At 41.7% G+C, this 22,384-nt stretch overlaps 1 long non-coding RNA gene across 1 annotated transcript in view; it reads left to right on the forward strand.

Moving 5' to 3' along the window:
• The window catches only part of LOC142103538 (uncharacterized), a 31,675-nt gene extending 14,445 nt beyond the window's left edge, over positions 1-17,230 (forward strand). The window contains exons 3-4 of the long non-coding RNA XR_012679390.1: positions 9,143-9,217; positions 15,156-17,230. This is a non-coding gene — a long non-coding RNA (uncharacterized LOC142103538). The remainder of the gene's footprint in view (positions 1-9,142; positions 9,218-15,155) is intronic.
• The last annotated feature ends 5,154 nt before the right edge of the window (positions 17,231-22,384 follow it).

Here is a 22,384-nt window from a genome sequence, read left to right on the forward strand (position 1 = left end):
CAGCCACAAGTATTTTTTTTATCTCTGTGATAACTGTAGCTAAAAAAAATACATTAATAGCTGTTGAACCAACTACTAAATATTGAAATTTCCTTAAATATATTGGCTTAAAAATTATTTAAAATCTCTGTAGGGAAAAGTTTTACAATCCACAAAGACTAGGTACTTATCCCTCTTGTAATGTCTGATATTTCAATTCAAATTCAGGGTAAGGTGTCACCGTGTAACCAATATATATGTATATATACAATGTAAACCAACAAAGAGCAGAATAATGGTTACTAAATTTGGTGCACACTTTGGACAATCAAAAGAATTACACATATTTAAAAACAAATAGTAACTAAAGCTAGGTGTGAGCTACCCATGAATAAGCTCACAGGGGCGAAACGCGTGTCGGCTGCTTTGATTCCTTAAAGCTAATATTTTATCCCAGTAGTATGACCTATGCTCAGCTCCCCTGCCGGATAAGGGTGCCCCAGTTAATACCTGATTTCACACGGGTTACTAGGGGGTATCAATACACCTTTAGAGATATCCAATCTGGCTGTGGCAACCTGAGATCGTACTGGCTTTCATTTCCAATAGACACTGATGGACACTAGGGATGACTAAAGTGATAAACGAGATCATTTATTTAATTAATATGCCAGCAATGTGTCCGAACAACATATTTGGGCTAGTATTACATTGCTGCTCTTAATCAATTAAGGATCAGTGTAAGATAAAAACTCGATCATTGTGGAGAAACCAAGAGAGTTCATACTAATATTGCCATTAACTCAGACACCGACGGACATAAGTGATGGTTTAAGAGACATTAAAAGCACCTTTTTGACTGTGTCCTACTAATATATTTAGATTCATATTATAGGGTTGCACTTTAATGTATTAAGGATCTGTTCAACACACAATCTGATCACAGTAATAATTTAGAGAGCTCATACCAATACCAATATTTACTGAATAGACCAATTATGATCACTGGTCTCACTATCGATATAGTGACCATATAATCTACTAATATTATGACTCATAACCATTGCTGCAGTCACTGATTCTCTTTAAATTCACATCCCTTATATCCAATCACCTCTCAATTGGTTTTAATATTTCCCCTAGCTTTCGCTACCAATTCATTTTAAAGATTAGACACAAAAGCTTGTATGTGTTTAACCGTGTGAAAATCTTTTAAATATCCAAGGGGTGCACCAAGATAAGTAACCATTCTCTCTTCTCTTTGTTGGTTTACATTAAAACTAGTTCTGTTATGTGTTTTTTTGGCCATTCACGGACTGTTGCGTAATTCCCACCAGTGTTTGGCCGAATAACAGATTTGGCGGGACATTGCTGCAATTTGGAAAATATTACAATCTGTAGCTAATGGATTTGCTCCCATCCATTTGTCTGTATTTCTGACACTTGCTTCCTATACTGACAACCAGATTGGCAATAAACACTTTTTTAATGTTTTAAGCTTGGTAAATGTGTTTAGTTAAGCTATTGTATTGCTAATAAGTGAAACTGAGAGACAAATGGTAAGATTCCTGTATCCCTTTGTTGTACCGTCCTTGTAGATGATTTCACTGAAAGGCAGCTGCCGCATGTGCCAAGCCGCTGTGGTCAATGCGCCAGGGAACGCCCAAGTACCACCGCCATCCTCCTATCACTGCTATGATTTTTTTTTCTAGTTTTCAAAAAACTTTATTATTCCCAGCAAGCCTGCTCATGCATATGCAGAGGCCCTCTGCATTGTCCTGACAAGCGGTAAGGCTCCTCTTACCACTCCCCGCCAGTATTGCCAGGGAGCTAAGCATTACTCAGCTGCTCAGATGAACTTTTATTGATAAATTATGTGGCCGAATAAATCTTCACAACTTGATGGATAGAACCCCATGGTTCAAAAATATGTTATGCTACTGCAGTTTTAGAACTTCCAGAGGCAAAAGCAGTATATAGGAGGGTTGTTAGGAAATCAGTGGATTAATGAGATATTTTGTATTTGCAAACAATATGGAGTTTATTCAAGAGTTCAAAATCAGACAGTCTCGGAAGAAGTTCTGGTATGACGATAAAGCACAAGATTACATAGGAATCATACAGTAATGTGACAGTCTGAGACAATGCAAAATATGAAGTAGACCACTGAAGATATTTCTGGTGCAAGGTAATAATTAATGTCTCTTGTAGCAAGGCTGGTGCAAATGCTCACAGAGTCCAATTATAACTGCAAAGCCCTACTGGAGAGCAAAGGATAAATACTGAAGTCCGTGTCTCGGAGTTGTTGCAGAGCTGAAGACAAGAGACAACAGAAGTAATGCCAGGAAGAAACAAACTGAATGAAACAACCAGGTTTCAGGTGTGCAACATAAGCAAAGCCAGAACCAGAAAAACTGTAAGGTGCAGTGCAGAAATCAAGATACAAATTAATGTTGAGACAGGAACCGGTGCAGGGACAGGAACAAACGGGTCAGGATACAGGAGCCAAAGAGCATGGGTGTCAAAAGCAATGAAATGCTATCACTGGTCAAGAGTGCATGGCAAGTTAGTGTTTAAATAGTGAAGTGTTCCAATAAACTCACAGGGGAAGGCAGACTAATTGAAAGCAGAAATGCAGGGAACAGCTACAGAGGGAGACACACATGCGTAGCTGAAGTGTCGGCAGATCTAAGTGTATATTTAGGGTCAAGGCTCTCACTAAGTGACCTTAGGTCAGGATTTAAGGGGCACCTAAAACACTGGATGAATAAACTAACGTCACACATTCAGTGTCTATATTTTCTTATCTGCGCCCCTCATTGAGCGCCGGCTGTTTACCAGTGAAGTTATTATTAGTTATTAGATAGAATGTCACAACCCAGTGCCAAGTTCCCAAGAAGAGAAATTACCACCCAGTCCACTGTCCACACAAGGTGACAAGTGAGGAGAGGGGGAAGCGCCTATGCGAGAGGGGGGTGGGCACCTAGGGCATTTTGGACATTATTTGCCCTGATTTGAGTGGTATCCAGCCCATCTGTAATAACCCCACGAAATGCCCCATTCTAGCTTTCTACATACTTGTAGTATAAAAATGACCAGTGTCATAAAGTGCATTGTCTACTTGAATTTTTTTTAAAACAAAATACCTTTGGTGTAAGGTACTCAGTGCAGTCTTTAGGTTTGAACACACTTGCAAATACATTTGTAAAGCCTGCAAATGAGATGGAAAAGGCACAAGTGCCAAGAAATAAAGGAGCATTCTTTCCATCCTTACCAGTGGCGATGTATAGTTCACTCTGAGTTCAGGTGTGAGCATAGGAAACCAGCTTCCCATAATACGTGGGTGGCAGCTTATTGAAATTCTTGTAAAAATCTAAAACTCTGGACAGAAAAATCCTTCCAGTAGGTTCATGCATCAAACTAGACTGTACCAGTAAGTATTTATTATACCCAACCAAAGATGACACCTTCAAATTGTCATTTAAGAAAGGATACATAGATCAACAGCGTGCATCTGCCGAGACTGGCAGGCACGGTGACAGGAGCTGATGTGGCAGGTCCTGTCAGATGGAGAGCAGAGCTGAAATGTACACATCTGAGCATAGCTTTTAATGGATACATCGAGAGGGAGAAAAAGCACAGTGCATCTATGGCTCTATAATGAAGTGTTTGTGACAGAGGTGCTGATTGTCATTGATAGCGACACCAAAGCCTCTCACCTGTTCACAGCTTAGGAATTCCTGTTAGACCCTGAAAATCAACACATTCATTTCTGTAAAGACGCGTCAGAGTGGCCATTTCTGGTTCTTCCATAACTCTAACGCAATGTTTTAACCCAGTTATTTATGCAGAATATAATAAATGCCAATTGTGACAGCTAGTGGTTTCATATTGCAAAGTATAGAAGAACACTAACAGCAAGAATCTGGTTGCTATGAGTTACAGCAACTTTTTGCACCATTTTCTTTTACACTGTACCTCTACTATTCTGGTGCTAACATGGATTTACTTGCTACCAATTATTTTTATCTAAGTTCTATCACCCTTTACTGTGGTTTCTTTGCTGTTCATTTTCCAGGCTACATTTTTTAATCTGGTAATTGCTAAGATGAAATATTTACCTTTAAAGACCAACTAATACCACGTTCACACTGTCTCAAAATCCTGGGTTATTGCCAGGGGGAGCCCCAATGATCCGGGTTGAGGCTCATTGTGAATGGGGTCCCCTGCATCTACTTGGGTTGGATGACCTGAGAATTGAATCCAGAACTTTTGCAGGGTTGTTTCCTGGTCCAACCCAGATAGAAGCCAGTTTTTACAACCCGGGTCTCACCGAACTCCATTGAAAAGTAAAAAAAAACCCATCCCAAGATTAGCCAATCAAAGCTCCTCTTGTGATGTTGCCAGGGACACCCGGGCAGACCTGAGTTCAGTGTGAACCCGGTCGATCCGTGAATCTGTTGTGGTGGGAGGCTTTGTCACCCAGCAATATCCCGGGTTCATATACCCGGGATAATGCCAGGGTGGCAATGTGAAAGTGGTATAACAAGTCAGACAGATATTCACCATATTTTGGTCATGCCTTGAGCCCCATACTTCTTTGTTACAACACTGATGGCAACCATACACAGAATTTTGCTTAACAATGGGCAGATGCAGATGGGCCATAGGTGTAACCAAGTGGCTTTATTTTCCTGGTATAGCATAAAAATTAGCTCAGTAATTTGAAAAATAAAATAGTGGCTTTGCGAGCATGGTATTTATTTAAGTGGATTGATATGCTTGGAGCTATTTTGTGATGGACCAAAGGGTGGACGTTTTCTTTATGGAGTGTATGGTCATTTTTAATTAATTCAATATGTTTAATTGTCTTGTTACATTCAACATTGTTGTCTGTTAACATTATAAACATTAATTCAAGCAATGTTGCAACATAAGATCTAGGATCAATCCCTTCCAAAACTCTAAAACAAATATGGTAACAATGCAGATATCTCGCTGCGCTATTTGTGACCCATTGAATTTTTGAATGGGCCATTATGCAGTGGCCTTGGAATTTGCAATCAGAAATGTAAAATTGGCAAATAAATTAGGTCTTATATACAGCTTGTATCCTCTAGAAGATCATCTCCAAACTTTTAATGGCTAAATGAAACAATTGTAATCAGAGACACTACCTACACAGGTATACTAGAAAAGGTTGGAGCAGCACGGTGGCTCAGTGGTTAGAACTTCTGCCTCACAGCACTGGGGTCATGAGTTTAATTCCTGACCATGGCCTTATCTGTGTGGAGTTTGTATGTTCTCCCCGTGTTTGCGTGGGTTTCCTCCGGGTGCTCCAGTTTCCTCCCACACTCCAAAAACATACTAGTAGGTTAATTGGCTGCTATCAAATTGACCCAAGTCTGTGTGTGTGTGTGTGTGTGTGTGTGTGTGTGTGTGTGTGTGTATATATTAGGGAATTTAGACTGTAAGCTCCAGTGAGGCAGTGACTGATGTGAGTGAGTTCTCTGTACAGTGCTGCGGAATCAGTGGTGCTATATAAATAAAGCGCTACGGAATTTGCTGGCGCTATATAAATAAATGTTGATGATGTTAATGATGATGATGATGAAGGTTGGCAACTGCCAGTGAATTAACTGATAATCAGTAACAAATGCGGTCAAATTATTATGTGTCAGTATGAAAAAACTAGAGGTCAGTAAAAATATGACATATTCCTGATACTTCTAAAAACTAATGAATTTGAGACAGCTTTTTCATCGTTCCCGATCCTCCTACTATAGGTAGAAAACCAGAAAACCCAGCAAAAGTAGAATATTGTTACTCAAGCATCAAATTGGGCATGAAGACCACTCTGTAACTATATAGAATCAACACATTATTAGTATCTATTAAAATGCAAAAAAAAAAATTCTCTGATATAAAAGACTGTGCACTCATTCCTGCATCTGGAAAAGCACTGAAAGTCTAGCCAGTAGCTTGTGATATAAATTGGCATAATTGAATATTCTTGGCCTTAAATATAAGCAGTCTGAGAGTGACCCTGTTGCCTGGTAAGCATCTGGTTAGCAGGAGGGAGCCTTTGTTTCAACATCTTTAGTGAATATTAACTGAACGTTCCTATTACCATGGCTGAGCTATCCTTCACACTTGTGAGCTGCTTGTTGAAGATCAGGAGGGGCTCATAAGACATTAAATAATCAGGTGACCCTATGTGCCTCATTCTACACTATATGAACAAAAGTATTCGGACGCTTGACCATTCCACTAACAGGGACTGTAATGATTCAAGTACATATGCTGTAATATGGAGCTGGTCCCCCTTTTGCAGTGATAACAGCTTCCACTCTTCTTGGAAGGATTTCCACAAGATGTTTGATTGTTTCTGTGGGAATTTGTGCCTATTCATTATGTAGAGCATTTATGAGGTCAGGCACTGATGTTGGACGAGAAGGCCTGGCTCGCAATCTCCGTTCCTGGTCATCCCAAAGGTGATCGACGGGTTTGAGGTCAGGGCTCTGTGTGGGCCAGTAAAGTTCTTCCACACCGAACTCATCAAACCATGTCTTTGTAGTCCTTGCTTTGTGCACTGGAGCACAGACATGTTGGAATAGAAAACAAACAGTTGCCACAAAGTTGACTTGATATGCTGAAGCATTAAGATTGCCCTTCACTGGAGATAAGGGGCCTAGCCCAAACTTTGAAAAACAGCCCCATACCATCATCCGTCCTTCACAGTTGGCATAATCCAATCAGACAGGAAACGTTCTCCCGGCATCCGCCAAACCCAGGCCCGCTCATTTGACGGCCAAACAGAGAAGTGTGATTCGTCACTCCACAGAACACATTTCCACTCCTCCACAGTTCAGTGTCTGTGTGCTTTACACCACCCCATCCAACGCTTGGCATTGGTCTTGGTGATGTGAGGCTTGCATGCAGCTGCTCGGCCATGGAAACCCATTCTATTAACCTCCCGCCACACGGTTTTTGTGCTTACATTAATGCCAGTGGAAGTTTGGAACTCTTCAGCTATGGAATCAGCAGAGCATTGGCGACTTTTACACACCATGCGTCTTAGCAGTCGTTGACCCTGCTCTGTGATTTTACGTGGTCTTTCTCTTCGTGACTGAGTTGCTGTTGTTCCTAAACGCTTTCACTGTCTGATAATATCACTTACAGTTGACCGTGAAATACCCAGCAGGGATGAAATTTCACGAACCGTCTTGTTGCAAAGGTGGCATCCTATCACAGTACCACGCTGGAAGTCACTGAGCTCTTCAGAATGACTCATTATGTATCACAAATGTTTGCAAAAGGAGACTGCATGGCTAGGTGCTTGATTTTATACACCTCTGGCAACTCGTCTGATTGAAACACCTCAATTAAATAATTAACAGATGTGGCCAAATACTTATGCCCATATAGTGCATAGGCAAACCGGGGGGGGGGGGGGGGTTCTTAGTGCCCAGAAACCCCCTCCAAGCCTGGGGCACTGTATAATTGAGGTGGCTGGACCCTGCCCCCGCTTCACACAGCTCTACTTGAAAAGGGAGAGCTGTGTGCACAAAACAGTAGTGCACACAGCATTGCCCACGTATATATTATAGGGATAGGAAGAGTTGGAGAGCAGCCAAGTACTGTCTAAAATTATAGCCACGCCCTCATGCATGCTGGTCACGCCCACTGGCAGCATGGTGTGGAAATTCCCCTCTACAAATCCTGCGTTTGCCCCTGTAGTGTATCTTTTTACACAATAAGAACCCAGTTAAAGCCCAGGAAAATAAATAATGCGATGAAGCACTTAAGCTTGTGCAGCATCGTACAGTACAATGAAAAGTGCTTATCTGATCAACACCAAATCCTGTCACAATGTTGACACGTTTTTCTAAATGACTTCCTTATGTCAGGCTGCATAGTCACACAGAGTAAGAGAGTTAATTATCTTTGACAACTTTGCCAGATAATTTCCTATATTCCTATCCCATACCATGGTTTTACTTTATCCTGTCTTGTCACAACAAATTCATCAAGCAAATCAAGGCTTGCAATAGACTGCCAAAGTGTTCTGGCATCCCGAGAGGGGGTTATCTGTTTGAAATCTTTCCAGCTACCTAATGACAGCAGCACTGACATGAAACATTAGAGGTAATGCTTTGTTTTTTTTTTCTTCATTGCTTCACTTTAATATCCATCTACCCACATGTACAAAGTGCAGACCTCGGTCTATAGATAATAACTCAAGTTAATAATACTTACACTACTCGTACACATAGCTGGATGAAGACCAAATGAGGCCCACAGTAGCAGCTTTGGGGTCATTTCCTCCAATCTCCACAGTGCTACCCACGCACAGTGATAGATAAAGATTATTGGTGTTTATACTACCCACACTTGTTGTTATTCTAGCAATGCAATCTGTGATTATTGCAGACTGTCCACACGCCGTTTTATCTATGTCACCACTGCCTCCCATAATTATAGCAGCTCTGGCTCCCCTAATTATATCAGCACTGTGCCCCCACAATAATAATTAAAGATGAGCGGTTCGCATTTGGAGAAATCCGACAGATCCGAGATTTGGGGTTCTGAGTAGATACAAAACACAACTCGATTTTTTGCGTCAAAATGTGATCTGAAAAGGTGGCAAAATATAATTTTCAGGAAAATATTGGACCAAAACGCTTGTTATACATTAAGTGCATCATTGCATTTCCGGCTAATGCGTTCCAAGCTGGAACGCATACCGCCAGTGTGTGCCTTTGATGGTTGGTACATGTCTTAGATCATACTTGCCAACTTAGCCGTGTCCTGGGGGCGTGGGCAAACTAATAGCATCAACCAATTTTGGTCTATTATAGCAGGGGGGCGGGGCCAGGATGGCACAATTAGCCCCACCCCCACCCACTTAACCAACGAAACGGGGATGATTTGGGATTTTGTTCCCGGGAGAGCTCCCAAAAGTTCAGGAGTCTCCCAGTCGAGTAGGCAACTATGTCTTAGATACACAGATAAGGCCATGGTCGGGAATCGAATTCATGACCCCAGTGCTGTGAGGCAGAAGTGCTAACTACTGAGCCACTGTGCTGCCCAGGTGGAATGCGTCTTTGTTGGAGTGCCACATAGAGATTACATGGGAGCCATTGTCTCCTATATTTTGCAGTGAGATGCAGACTATCCCCTTTTGATGAATTATGAGCTGCAGCTGAAGATAATCTGGGATTGCACAAGAAGTCAGGTAAATACTCAGCCAGCTTCAGCGCTAGACATCCTGGGTTAGTTTCCAAAATAATAAGATGACCACAAGTGTGGGGTCCCCCTGCTGCTGTGAAAAACAGACCTTGGCTGTTAAACACCACCAAGAATGGACAGCGTTCTTTAAGATTATATATATATATATATATATATATATATATATATATATATATATATATATATATAAAGTGGGCTATCCAATGGCAGCCGAACCAGCCAGCGTTAAAGACCATTTGCTACTTGCTATATCTGTATTAATGAATATTTAATGCACTTGATAAAAGATTTGCAATATATTATTATGAGTTTAAGATTGTAACAACTCCTCATCTTTTCCACCTCAACAGGAACAGTTCCAAAAACAAAACTGACCTCATGCTTTCTAATCACCTTATTGTATGCAGTGTTATCACAACATAACAGGACCCCCGCTAGCCTCTGCATTATGTAATGTACTATTATTGTGATGTCCTCATAGTTCATGCAAAAATTGTATTTGGTGAAAAAAATTCCAACGGCACGCTGCACGCAGAGGGATCGCAAAACACTGAGTCATGCTTTAATGCCGTAACCCAGACCCAAGTTAATAAGATCTGCATTTATCACAGCAAATTATGACTCATTGTTGGGTTGAAAAGTGTGAAGTCTGTTTCCTACTTTTCTCCTTTTTTAATAGTTGTAAGCGGACATGGCTCCCAAAGCTGTTCTTGCTAAATATTTACACTAGATCTAGCCAAAACTATAATGGGATTAGACTTGTCCTGAAAATGCTGGAACTTTAAAATACATTTCCTTTTGTCTTTAATATGGTCAGCGCTGCTTTTCCATCAGTGTTTCTACAAGGTAGAGTGTTTTAACCTTTTCACAGATCACAAATAAACAGCTTTCCGTCCGTCACAGTTATAAGTGTAAACTTGCTCCGTGCAGTAACCCGTAGTAACCAATAAGAGATTAAAGTCGATTGCTCTTTTTTGTTGCTGTCGTTTACGACAGAGGGCATCACGTCAAGATATGTGTGTCTTGTGTGGCCGTGGATTCCATAGAAACAGGTCTTTATCCCAGGCTCCACCAACCAGTGCTGGAGACTCTCTGGGCGGACGAATTGGCTTCCTGTGCCAAGTCTGGTGGGAGTGCCCTAAACTGGCTCCTATGTGAAAAGAGTCTTACTGCCTCATACTCAATATTGCCGAAATATATTTCCCGAACTCCTTGTCCTACCCTCTCCTATTACAGCACAACCCGGAAACACCCAAACACATACAGATACTAATCTGACATTTCCGAAATGCAGTAAAGTGAGAGATTGCTCTTTGCTGGAAAAACAGTCCCGCCCTCAATGCCAGTAAGAATCCCTTCCCTTGTCTTATAGTTTCAAGTCTTAATGAGTATGGCACAATTCATCTAGGGATTGATGATTGGAGGGTTAGAGACAGTCGCACTGATGCAGTGTTGGTCACAAATTGGGCGTAATTTACTGTCAAAAAGTAGGACGTAAAAATAACATATTTATGTCCCTATGCTGAGACGTAAGTATCATAAAATCATCATATGCACCCTTTTGAGATTTTTTTTTCAGCAAAAATAAGTCTCTGTATTGTATAGAAAAAAAATAGTTTTGCTTCACCACACATACAACAGCATAATACATGCCCGAGCAATGAAGAAAGCACCAATCAGCCTTATTCATGTAGATGCAAAGAGCCAATCACAAGCTGCGTGCTAGTGCCAGAGATTGTCATCATCATCTGCTATTTGCACCTGCCCCTGACCACCCACAAATAATAAGGCTTTCTCAGACATACATGCGTCTTTTTCCCAGACTGCATCGATTTGCAATTGTGCAAACACATGTGTTCTGTACTCAGCCCCATCCTGCCTCTCCAAGTGCTGTCATAAGTGCCAGAATAACAAAAATCTGCATTGGTAGCGTGGTGGCTCAGTGATTAGCACTTCTACCTCACAGCGCTGGGGTCATGAGTTCAGTTCCCGACCATGGGCCTGATTCATTAAGAATCTTAAATGAAGAGGATCCTTATTTCAGTCTCCTGGACAAAACCATTTTACACTGCAAGGGGTGCAAATGAGTGTTCTGTTTTGCACATAAGTTAAATACTGACTGTTTTTTCATCTAGCACACACATATCAACTTTAAATGTCAGTGTACAAATAAGCTATCAAGTATTTGTGTGTTACATGAAAAAACAGTCAGTATTTAACTTATGTGCAAAACAGAACACTCATTTACACCCCTTGCAGTGTAAAATGGTTTTGTCCAGGAGACTGAAATAAGGATCCTCTTCATTTAAGATCCTTAATGAATCAGGCACCATGTCCTTATCTGTGTGGAGTTTGTATGTTCTCCCCGTGTTTGCGTGGGTTTCCTCCCACACTCAAAAAACACACTGGTAGGTTAGTTGGCTGCTATCAAAATTGACCCTAGTCTGTCTGTGTATGTTAGGGAATTTAGACTTTAAGCTCCAATGGGACAGGGACTGATGTGAGTGAGTTCTCTGTACAGCGCTGCGGAATCAGTGGCGCTATATAAATAAATGGTGAAGATGATGATGATTGGCACATATATGTGCAACCACTTTCTGGACATGTGCAGAGTGGTTTTGCCTAAGATATGCTATGTAAACTGGGGTAGTACTCACTCTGCATTAGCTCCAGTGTAACTTTGTATGTTATACTATTTGACAAACTTTACACTGTACCCTACTCTTTGTTTCTCTTATGTACACCCCACTCCTCCATTTATTTTTCCTCAAGGCAATCAATAAAAGGAATTTTCAAAAATAGGTGTGTTGATATAGCATTGACACACAGGCACCTATTGTGCCCATCCAATAATGGCCTCATGTCCATAACTCATTTCTTTGTGACCAACATTATAGCCTCATGCCCATCATTCACTGCCTTGTCTCCAGCATAATGACCACATGTCCATCATCCACTGCCTTATCTCCGGCATAAGGACCACATGTCTATCATCCACTGCCTTATCTCCGGCATAATGACCACATGTCTATCATCCACTGCCTTGTCTCCAGCATAATGACCACATGTCCATCATCCACTGCCTTATCTCCGGCATAATGACCACATGTCTATCATCCACTGCCTTGTCTCCAGCATAATGACCACATGTCCATTATCCACTGCCTTGTCTCCGACATAATGACCAAATATCCATCATCTACTGCCTTGTCTCCGGCATAATGACCACATATCCATCATCTACTGCCTTATCTCCTCCATAATGTCCACATGTCCATCATCCACTGCCTTATCACCGGCATAATGACCACAAGTCCATCATCCACTGCCTTGTCTCCAGCATAATGACCACATGTCCATTATCCACTGCCTTGTCTCCGACATAATGACCACATATCCATTATCTACTGCCTTGTCTCCGGCATAATGACCACATATCCATCATTTACTGCCTTATCTCCTCCATAATGTCCACATGTCCATCATCCACTGCCTTGTCTCCAGTATAATGACCACATGTCCATCATCCACTGCCTTGTCTCCTCCATAATGTCCACATGTCCATCATCCACTGCCTTGTCTCCAGTATAATGACCACATGTCCATCATCCACTGCCTTGTCTCTGGCATAATGACCACATGTCCATCATCCACTGCCTTGTTTCCAGCATAATGACCACATGTCCATTATCTACTGCCTTGTCTCCGGCATAATGACCACATATCCATCATTTACTGCCTTGTCTCCTCCATAATGTCCACATGTTCATCATCCACTGCCTTATCTCCGGCATAATGACCACAAGTCCAATGTCCACTGCCTTGTCTCCAGCATAATGACCTCATATCCATCATCTACTGCCTTGTCTCCTCCATAATGTCCACATGTCCATCATCCACTGCCTTGTCTCCAGTATAATGACCACATGTCCATCATCCACTGCCTTGTCTCCGACATAATGACCACATATCCATCATCTACTGCCTTGTCTCCGGCATAATGACCACATATCCATCATCTACTGCCTTATCTCCTCCATAATGACCACAAGTCCATCATCCACTGCCTTGTTTCCATCATAATGACCACATGTCCATTATCCACTGCCTTGTCTCCAGTATAATGACCACATGTCCATCATCCACTGCCTTGTCTCTGGCATAATGACCACATGTCCATCATCCACTGCCTTGTCTCCGGCATAATGACCACATGTCCATCATCCACTGCCTTCTCTCCGGCATAATGACCACATGTCCATCATCCACTGCCTAGTTCGGGGTATGGAGCTCCCGACGATGAAATAGACAAAAATGTTTGAGGTATCTGTATGTAAATTTCCACTTTGCCTTTACAATCAGTCTGTTTAAAGTAACATATTAGTAACCCACTCGTATGGCAAACAGTGCCAGATTAAAGTAGCACTATATCTTTCCTCCAGCAATCAACACTATAGGCCGCTATACTGCATGATAACTGAGTCCATGTAGCATAGCTGTTAACTAAACAGCTTGAATATAACAGATGCATTATTCCAATCCAAGTGGGTATTTAAATTGCTACACCCAGTTTCGCTCATGACCACATGTGAGATTTCTCTATGACCTGATCTCTGTCCAAGTTCCAAGTAACTGATGATATACAAAGTCCTGGGGGCAAATTTATCATAGTGCGGGTTGTACAAGTCGCCGGAAATCGGCGCTGCCTTGTAAAGGGAAACTTCCCTTTACAAGGCAGCGCCGCTTTAAATTTAAGCTGTCATCTCGCCGATTTCCGTCGACTTGTACAACCCGCACTATGATACATTTACCCCCTGGTGTATCATTGTAAACTCTGGAACAACTCTCTCTAGGTATCTGTGGCACTTGATCAAAGGAGCACAACACAGCTTCAGCTTAGTTTCACCCACCCAACTCTCAATTCAACTTTTCAGGTACCACAAGCTCAACAAACATCATTGTGGCTCTACTTGGGACCTCTACGAACTCTTCCATCTCCCCAAGATTGCTACTGATGCCTTCAATTCTCCTGCAGCACACACCATGGCCACAGAGTGCAGCCACCACGCATCTGCTTAGTGTTCTTGTGACATAACTGCTAATGTAGTCTATAGTACAGTCCTGGTCAATCTGTGGCTCTCCAGGTGTTGTTAAAATACAAGCCCCAGCATGCTTTGCCAGTAGATAGCCAGCCAATAGCTGGCAAAGCATGCTGGGACTTGCAGTTTCACACCTGGAGTTTTGATCAGTCTGCAACATCCTAACAACATCAAAGGGCTTCATCTCCAATCACTTTATTTTATATTTCTTATTGTGTATTTTGATGTGGTAGAATAAACGTTTTATAATATCGTCACAGCAGTTTGCAACGTTGTCATTAAACAATGAAAACTATCCTGGATATGCAAGTTGAATCTTGCCATACATGCAGGATAAAACATGTATTTAAATCCCAGAAGACCGGCTGTATGGCTTTAATTGCATCACAGCTTCTGCAGACCATTGCTGTTTGTTTTTGCTTGTGGTAATGACTGTTTACAGAAATATATTTTGCTATACTCTATGAAGTAACTACAGAGAAAAGACAAAACAAAAACTACATATATGGAAATAACTTAAAGATAATAACATACAGCTGATGGTGGTAAGCCTTTTTCAGTTATTTGTATTTGCATACATTTTAAAGTTAATTGGAATATACATGTCCATAAATATAGCACATTGCGCCGTTCCTCATAGTGTATGCCATTCTCTGCTTACTTCTCAGTAAATGTAATAAATCTCACAGCCTTGGAGAACGGATATCGATGTCAGCTCAGAACAATCAGAAAATTGACAAGTTCCCATTAATACCCATTAACATGCATCCTGTAACACTATTTACTATAATTCTCAGCCTCTTTAATCTTTTCCCTTATTTACAGACTTTCAATTTGGAGAGTGAGTTGAGAGAAGATCTATGAGGCAGCTGTGTTACAGCTAAGACTGCCAAGAGGTTTTCAAGACAAAAACAAGTTGCTCGTATGAGCTGATCCTTTTATCTAGGTGGGCTTTCAATTATTGCTGTGCCTTTTAGTGCTGAAAATGTTCACAATGGGTCATGTGACACAACGGGGTGGGGCTTATGTGACACATAAATTAGCTGAGCACAAAAAGAGTTGCCTTTTGCAAAGCCACATCTTGATATGTCGACATGGACAACTTGTCCTCTAGACACTGGTAAAACTATGACAACGTTTTCGGAAAAAAAAGTAATGGCGTTGAACATCCTATGATAACGAGGAGCAGTACATAATGATCTAAGGGAATGCTGTCTAACTGCTTAGCTATAATGGGTGACATTTTTGGGATTTACATGGTAGAGGGTCAGATAACGCTTGGGGGCATGTTGCAAGAGTAGATATCAGGCTTTGTAAAGTGAAAATGGGTGTAACCAGTGCGACAAGCAATGGTGAAAAATTAAATCAACATGTGTTGTATAGCATATTATATATTCATAGCCCACAGCTCTGCATAAAAGCCTCATGTCCATCATTCACTGCCCTGGGCCCAGCATTACAGCCTCATGTCCATCATTCACTGCCCTGTGTCCAGCATTACAGCCTCATGTCCATCAGTCACTGCCCTGTGTCCAGCATTACAGCCTCATGTCCATCATTCACTGCCCTGTGTTCAGCATTACAGCCTCATGTCCATCATTCACTGCCCTGTGCCCAGCATTACAGCCTCATGTCCATCATTCACTGCCCTGTGCCCAGCATTACAGCCTCATGTCCATCATTCACTGCCCTGTGTCCAGTATTACAGCCTCATGTCCATCATTCACTGCCCTGTGCCCAGCATTACAGCCTCATGTCCATCATTCACTGCCCTGTGTCCAGCATTACAGCCTCATGTCCATCATTCACTGCCCTGTGTCCAGCATTACAGCCTCATGTCCATCATTCACTGCCCTGTGCCCAGCATTACAGCCTCATGTCCATCATTCACTGCCCTGTGTCCAGCATTACAGCCTCATGTCCATCATTCACTGCCCTGTGCCCAGCATTACAGCCTTGTGTCCATCATTCACTGCCCTGTGCCCAGCATTACAGCCTCATGTCCATCATTCACTGCCCTGTGCCCAGCATTACAGCCTCATGTCCATCATTCACTGCCCTGTGCCCAGCATTACTACCTCATGTCCTTGATTCACTGCCCTGTGTTCAGCATAACAGCCTCATGTTCATCATTCATTGCCCTGTGTTCAGCATTACAGCCTCATGTCCAGTAAATGCAGCACCATGTCCACCACATACAGCACTATGTTCAGCATTGAGCAGATTACTTTTGATACACTATGGACAGGAGTTGCCACATAAAGTAAAGACTGCAGACATGGGATTCACATGATGTCAAACTTGGGTCCTAATTAACAGGCTAGTGGCTCAGTTACTAATAATGTTTTAGTATGCCTTACCGGCTGCCATTGTTACACCTGGGCTGTCACTGATAGCCAAGGTGTCCAGATCAAGGGGCAGGAACTGAGGGATTTTGTGGTTGTCCCTCCAATCACCAGCACACTGTGTCAAAGTGAATGTAGCACGCCGAAAGTGCAAAGCAAATCCTAACTGTGTGTTGTGTCCATATCGGATATCCCCTATCATTAAAACTATAAGTTATCATATCATTACCAATGGAACTCTTCTGAAAGCCAATCTGGTATAGTATCATAAGTTAAATAACAGCATCAGCAATAATGATGCAATGTTGCCACAAAACGTCCCTGCACCAAACTGAGTCTAATACGATGAGAACGGAGATTCAGCCCCCCCCAGTCTATCTTCAGGTAAACCAGACTCTGTGGCCTAGATAGACTCTGGCACTAGGGGAGTAATGTGACACTGGGGAAGTGACATGTAAGCTAAGCATGATCAAGAGCTACAAATTTATGTTAGAAGAAACTTTATCTCCCCACAAACTTTAGGTCTCCACATCTGGGGAGGGCTGGCAGATTTTGGCCCGGGGGGCAAGTCTATTTTAAAGGAAAAAAATGGAAGTGGCCCAGTGACCCAGTCCAAAATAAACCACTGTGGGACTGGCCCGGGGGGGGGGGGGGGGCAAATGTCCCCTGCCCCCCAGCCCAGCCTGCCCCCCAGCCCAGCCTGCTCAAAATCTTAGCCTGGTGCCTATTTTGCCTATTCGGCAGTGCACTCAGATAGAGAGCTGGGGAAAGTATATGTAGGGTCTATATGATGCTTGCTTCTGCAATAGTGGATTTCTGTCATAGTAGAAACATTATTTTCTCTTTAACGCTAATAAAACAGTTTATATATACCTACCAGTATGTTTGGTGATAACTGCAACTCCGAACTACATATGTATATGGAACATTGTTGTAACTGGTGACTACTCTAGGTTCCTTCTGCTCTTCTTCCTTGTTAGAACCTGTCAGAAATGTATCAAACCTTTTTCACATGTAGCTAAATACACCATGTACATAAAAGGCATCTCAGGACTACTGCTGTGGCAGTCCTACAAGCTGCATAATATGCATATTAAATGCACAGTAATAAAGTATACTTGTCTTTGGGCCAACGATAAGATAGTGTTACTATTGAGTGAATTAGATTCATTGAATTTTGACTACTTGTGCGAGTCTTTGCTTTTCTTTCTTGATAGCCCATGCAAAGGACAACTCAGATATGGACTTGAGATACATTTTTATGGCAGACAGATTAAAATAATAAAGACAAAAGTAATCTTTTCTGAGCTACTTCTCGCTGGGTTCACGTAACAGTGCTTCTTTGTAGCAATCTATATATACAGCTGTGCTGGATTGAGCCCAAGGGGTTGTACATCATAGTTTGCTAAATTTTAATCATGCTAATGTTTGCATTTGTGTGGAGTTCACATGTCCCACAAAGCTCTTAATCCTCGGTTTGCAACACTAGGCAGAATGCCCAGACTCACTCGGGTCCTCCCTCTCAAGTGGCACTTGTTCTATTCACTGCTATACCGAGTAATATATTTATTTGTCAGATAAGAACTTAGCCACAAGAACTGCCCCATCAGGCTAAAGCTTCTATCTTGATGATATCGGTATTTAATTTACAGATTAAAATGGACTTTGTCTTTCTTTTGTGTACTGTGGTCATCAAAGATTATACTACGTTGATCATAGCTGCTGAAAAACAATAGGACAGGAACTGGCACTTAAACGATTGTCTCTGGTTTAGAGACCTCTACTCCTGCAGGGCATCTTATCATTTTCTTTGCAACCATGATACTTGACTGTAATGAAACATAGTCTAGTTTGAGAACAAAGAAACAGAATTTGACATCACAAAAATACTGATGACTTCAAACAGCCTACCCATCTTATTCATTTACAGCAGTTGGTATAGTCTTTGCAAATTATGTGTCTTACTAATAAAAGTCAATTATTAAACCCTTTTCAATTAAATACATTGGCTGTCGCTGTGATATACTCACTGCAGTGCAACACAAGATTTGTACTGAAGTCTACTCCATCTGTGTGCTTGCTTAGATACATTTTTAGCTAGCATGCAACAATGTTTTTAAATTATTTTCATGTTTACTTCCTTCTATTGTTTAAAACATGGCCACTCTCTAATACCTGAGACACACAGACATTCCGGTGGATTTAAATTCAAGTTGGCCACTGATAGTTTTGCAGCGATAGGGGAAAGAAAATGTCATTACAAATTAAAGCTTTACGTTTTTCTATTTCACACAGGTAATAAAAAATAAATGTTTAGAGTGATGTTTTTGTTTTAGTAATTTTTTATTTTGGTTGGTCCAAAAAATCTATATACAAGCAACTTAACAGTAGAACCAGAACGGTGAGTATAGGCCATTTTGGGACCAAGGGATGCATGAACAATACTTATTTTTAAGAAATAATCTGTGCTGAGTGGGTGGGGAATAGCTGGGAGGGAAGGGGGTGCAGGGCAAGCAGGATTAGAGCAGACCTCTTATCGACCTTGGGGAAGTTAAAAAAAATGGGAAAAAAAGAAGGATGGGCATTAGAATTGGGTGTATGGGAGAGCAAGAATCTTAGGTCAATCATGGGTCAAAGAGGGGAATCAGGAGGCCAAGGTGAATGGCTGGGACCTGCTTTATACAAAAAGCCAAAGATCCCAAATCTGATTAAATAAACGACCTCTATCATGGAGGTAACAGGTGATGTTCTCCATAACCGCCAATTGCCAGATTTGCTTTTTTGAGTAAAAAAAAAAAGGGGGCAATGGTTTTTTTTCAAATTCTCGGCAAGCAGAAACTTGCAAACAGCTAAAATATGTGAGGCTAAATTTCTGGATAATTTGTTGAGGTTCTGGAGGGGATAACAGAGAAATACTCATGGGTCCCATGCTACCGGGGCTTCAAACAGGCTGCTCGAGAGTTTATGGATTTTGTATAGAGGGCAATCTCAGGGCAGGACTACCAGATGTGGAACATAGAGCCACTATGGCTGTAGTTTCTCCAGAAGATGGACGAAGCGGTAGGGGATATTCTGTTAATCAGGGTTAATTCCACCTAGAGTATATCTTGTAGGAGATTCCCTTGATCTTGGTGGAGATGGGGCTTTTAGCAATGTCTCATGTCCTCCAAAGCCCCCTTCTCTGGTAGGGGGCCAAGATCTCTCTCCCATTCTGCTTCGAGATAGTTCTGCAGAGGCAGGGGCTGAATCAAACAAGATTCTATAGATTTAGCAAATTTCCTTAGACATGGGGCTGTTTTTGCAGATGCACTTGAATGGAGTAAGGCTTAGGAGGATCTGAGCCCATGGTAGTGAGTACAGGATATGCCTTATTTGGAAGAATGTAAATGGGCTCAATATATCAGAGGAGGACCTTCGTTGAAGATCAACACTAACACTGTTTGGGGGAAATGGAAAAGGTAGTATTCAATTTTAATTATTAAGAATCCCAGATTTCATCTGAGACGGATGTTTTATACACACACACATATTAGTGCAACGACCTATAGAGAGCCAGGTTCACCAAATACTGATTTAACAACCAATAGGGAGCCAGGCTGACCCCATGTTGTTTCATCAAAAATTAGGGAGCAAGGTTCACTATGTACCTGTCGGACCTCCATTAGGGGACCAGGATCAGCACAATCTGTCTTAATATCCAATAGAGAACCATGCTCATCACACACCTAATAGGGAACAAAGGCACCACATTCTATATTGATCACTTAAGAGTGGGAGTTATTTACTAATAAAGTTCAAAAGGTAAAATGTACATTACCCCATAAGAATGTAGCACAGTGGTGAACAAAGTTGATCACATACTGATATAATCACTTTGTTACTACAGAAAACACCAAAAAACAAATATTAAACCACCTGCTAATCTGTTCCAGCTATTATGTAATTACCGACATGTCAACTAAAGACGTTACTATGTTCTGGTGTAATATTTACTAAACATTAACCATAGTGAACTTGGTGCTCCAAATTTAGATGGCGTTTCTGAACTTTTCCGCTGAAAATAAATAAATGATGATGCTAGATTAATGATTAGTTGTTATATTTTAAGCCTTTCTCTTGGTGATAATGTGTTACTCTCACATACAGCCCTTTTAAAGTAATGTGACCATATTTTTCAAATGAGAACCCAGTGCCCATTCCTGCACCCATTTTTTTTTAATTCAAATCTTATTACATCTTATCTTATCTTACCCCCCTGCCCCAGTTGTCCAACATCACTGCCTTCTAGTAGTGCATGTATGTACTTGAATCAACGACTCTAGTAAGCACTATATGAGCCAATAAACACAATTAACACTAAGGTCCTGCTTGTTCCTGGTAGATGTCGGATCCTGATGTAGTCCCGTGACAATCAGAATAAAGAGCACACTTTAAGCCATCCTGCTGCGTTGAGCGCAACGCCTGTCGTCAGTGCTTTGCTAGCTATCCAGCAATCCTGATACATCAGGGCAGCACGGGGGCTAAAGCTGGGTACACACTACAGAAATTTCGACCAACTTTTTATACCGAGCGATTTTATATGCGATCGATGTTCCGATCGCTCGGTCCATGGACTGCATACACACTAGCCTTGTTTAGGACGATAAAATGAAGAGCGGACGTCCCTTTAGCGACTTTTTACAGCCATGTTGTCGTGAGCAATGACTGTAATTTTGTACTCACTGTTGTGGATCGGTCGGAAGTTTATACACACTACACAGCGGAAACGAGATTGGAACGAAAATATTAAACGATACGACCAACCAAATGAGGCGATAATCGTCCATTTGGGCAGACTTTCGACCATCGTGTCACTGCACACACTGACCCGACTTTTGAACGAGCGGTTGTATGTCGGCTGTTTGAGCCGATTATTGGACAAAAACAGTGTAGTGTGTACCCAGCTCAAGCAGTTAGCATTATGCCTCACAGCGCTGCGGTCATGAGTTCAATTCCCAACCATGGCCTTATCTGTGTGGAATTTGTATGCTCTCCCTGTGTTTGCGTAGGTTTCCTCCGGGTGCTCCAGTTTCCTTCCACGTTCCAAAAACATACTAGTAGGTTAATTGGCTGCTATCAAAATTAACCCTTGTCTCTCTGTGTGTGTGTGTGTGTGTGTGTGTGTGTGTGTGTGTGTATATTAGGGAATTTACACTGTAAGCTCCAATGGTGCAGGGACTGATGTGAGTGAGTTCTCTGTACAGCGCTGCGGAATCAGTGGCGCTATATAAATAAATGGTGATGATTATGATGGTAAGTGATCAGGAAGGCTTCAGATAGGGCAACCAGTACAGAGGAGTTGTGGCACCCATTATCCAAGAAATTCTAGAATGCTGTTGACGGAACCCTGGTACTGGCGGTGATATCCTCCTCAATTGGCAACACAACAATGATGTGCAGTTGACACTCACATTCGGTGAGTGACAAGCTTGGCCACATGTCACCAGAAATAGTCGTCAGTGATGATAAGTTGGTGACAACCAATAAAATCTCTTAAGTCCTGGTGGACCGGGATGGGTCAGTAAGCCCAACGCATATTAATGTTTATATCTGACTGCCCATTGGTACTACTTGCATATAACTAGACATTGTTGTTGATATATTACTGGTCATTACCAGTAATATACTGGGCACTTCTACTACTGGCATATATCTTACTATAATTACTTC

The sequence above is a fragment of the Mixophyes fleayi genome, chromosome 10 (genome assembly GCF_038048845.1).
Source record: "Mixophyes fleayi isolate aMixFle1 chromosome 10, aMixFle1.hap1, whole genome shotgun sequence".
In the NCBI taxonomy this organism is placed as follows: domain Eukaryota; kingdom Metazoa; phylum Chordata; class Amphibia; order Anura; family Limnodynastidae; genus Mixophyes; species Mixophyes fleayi.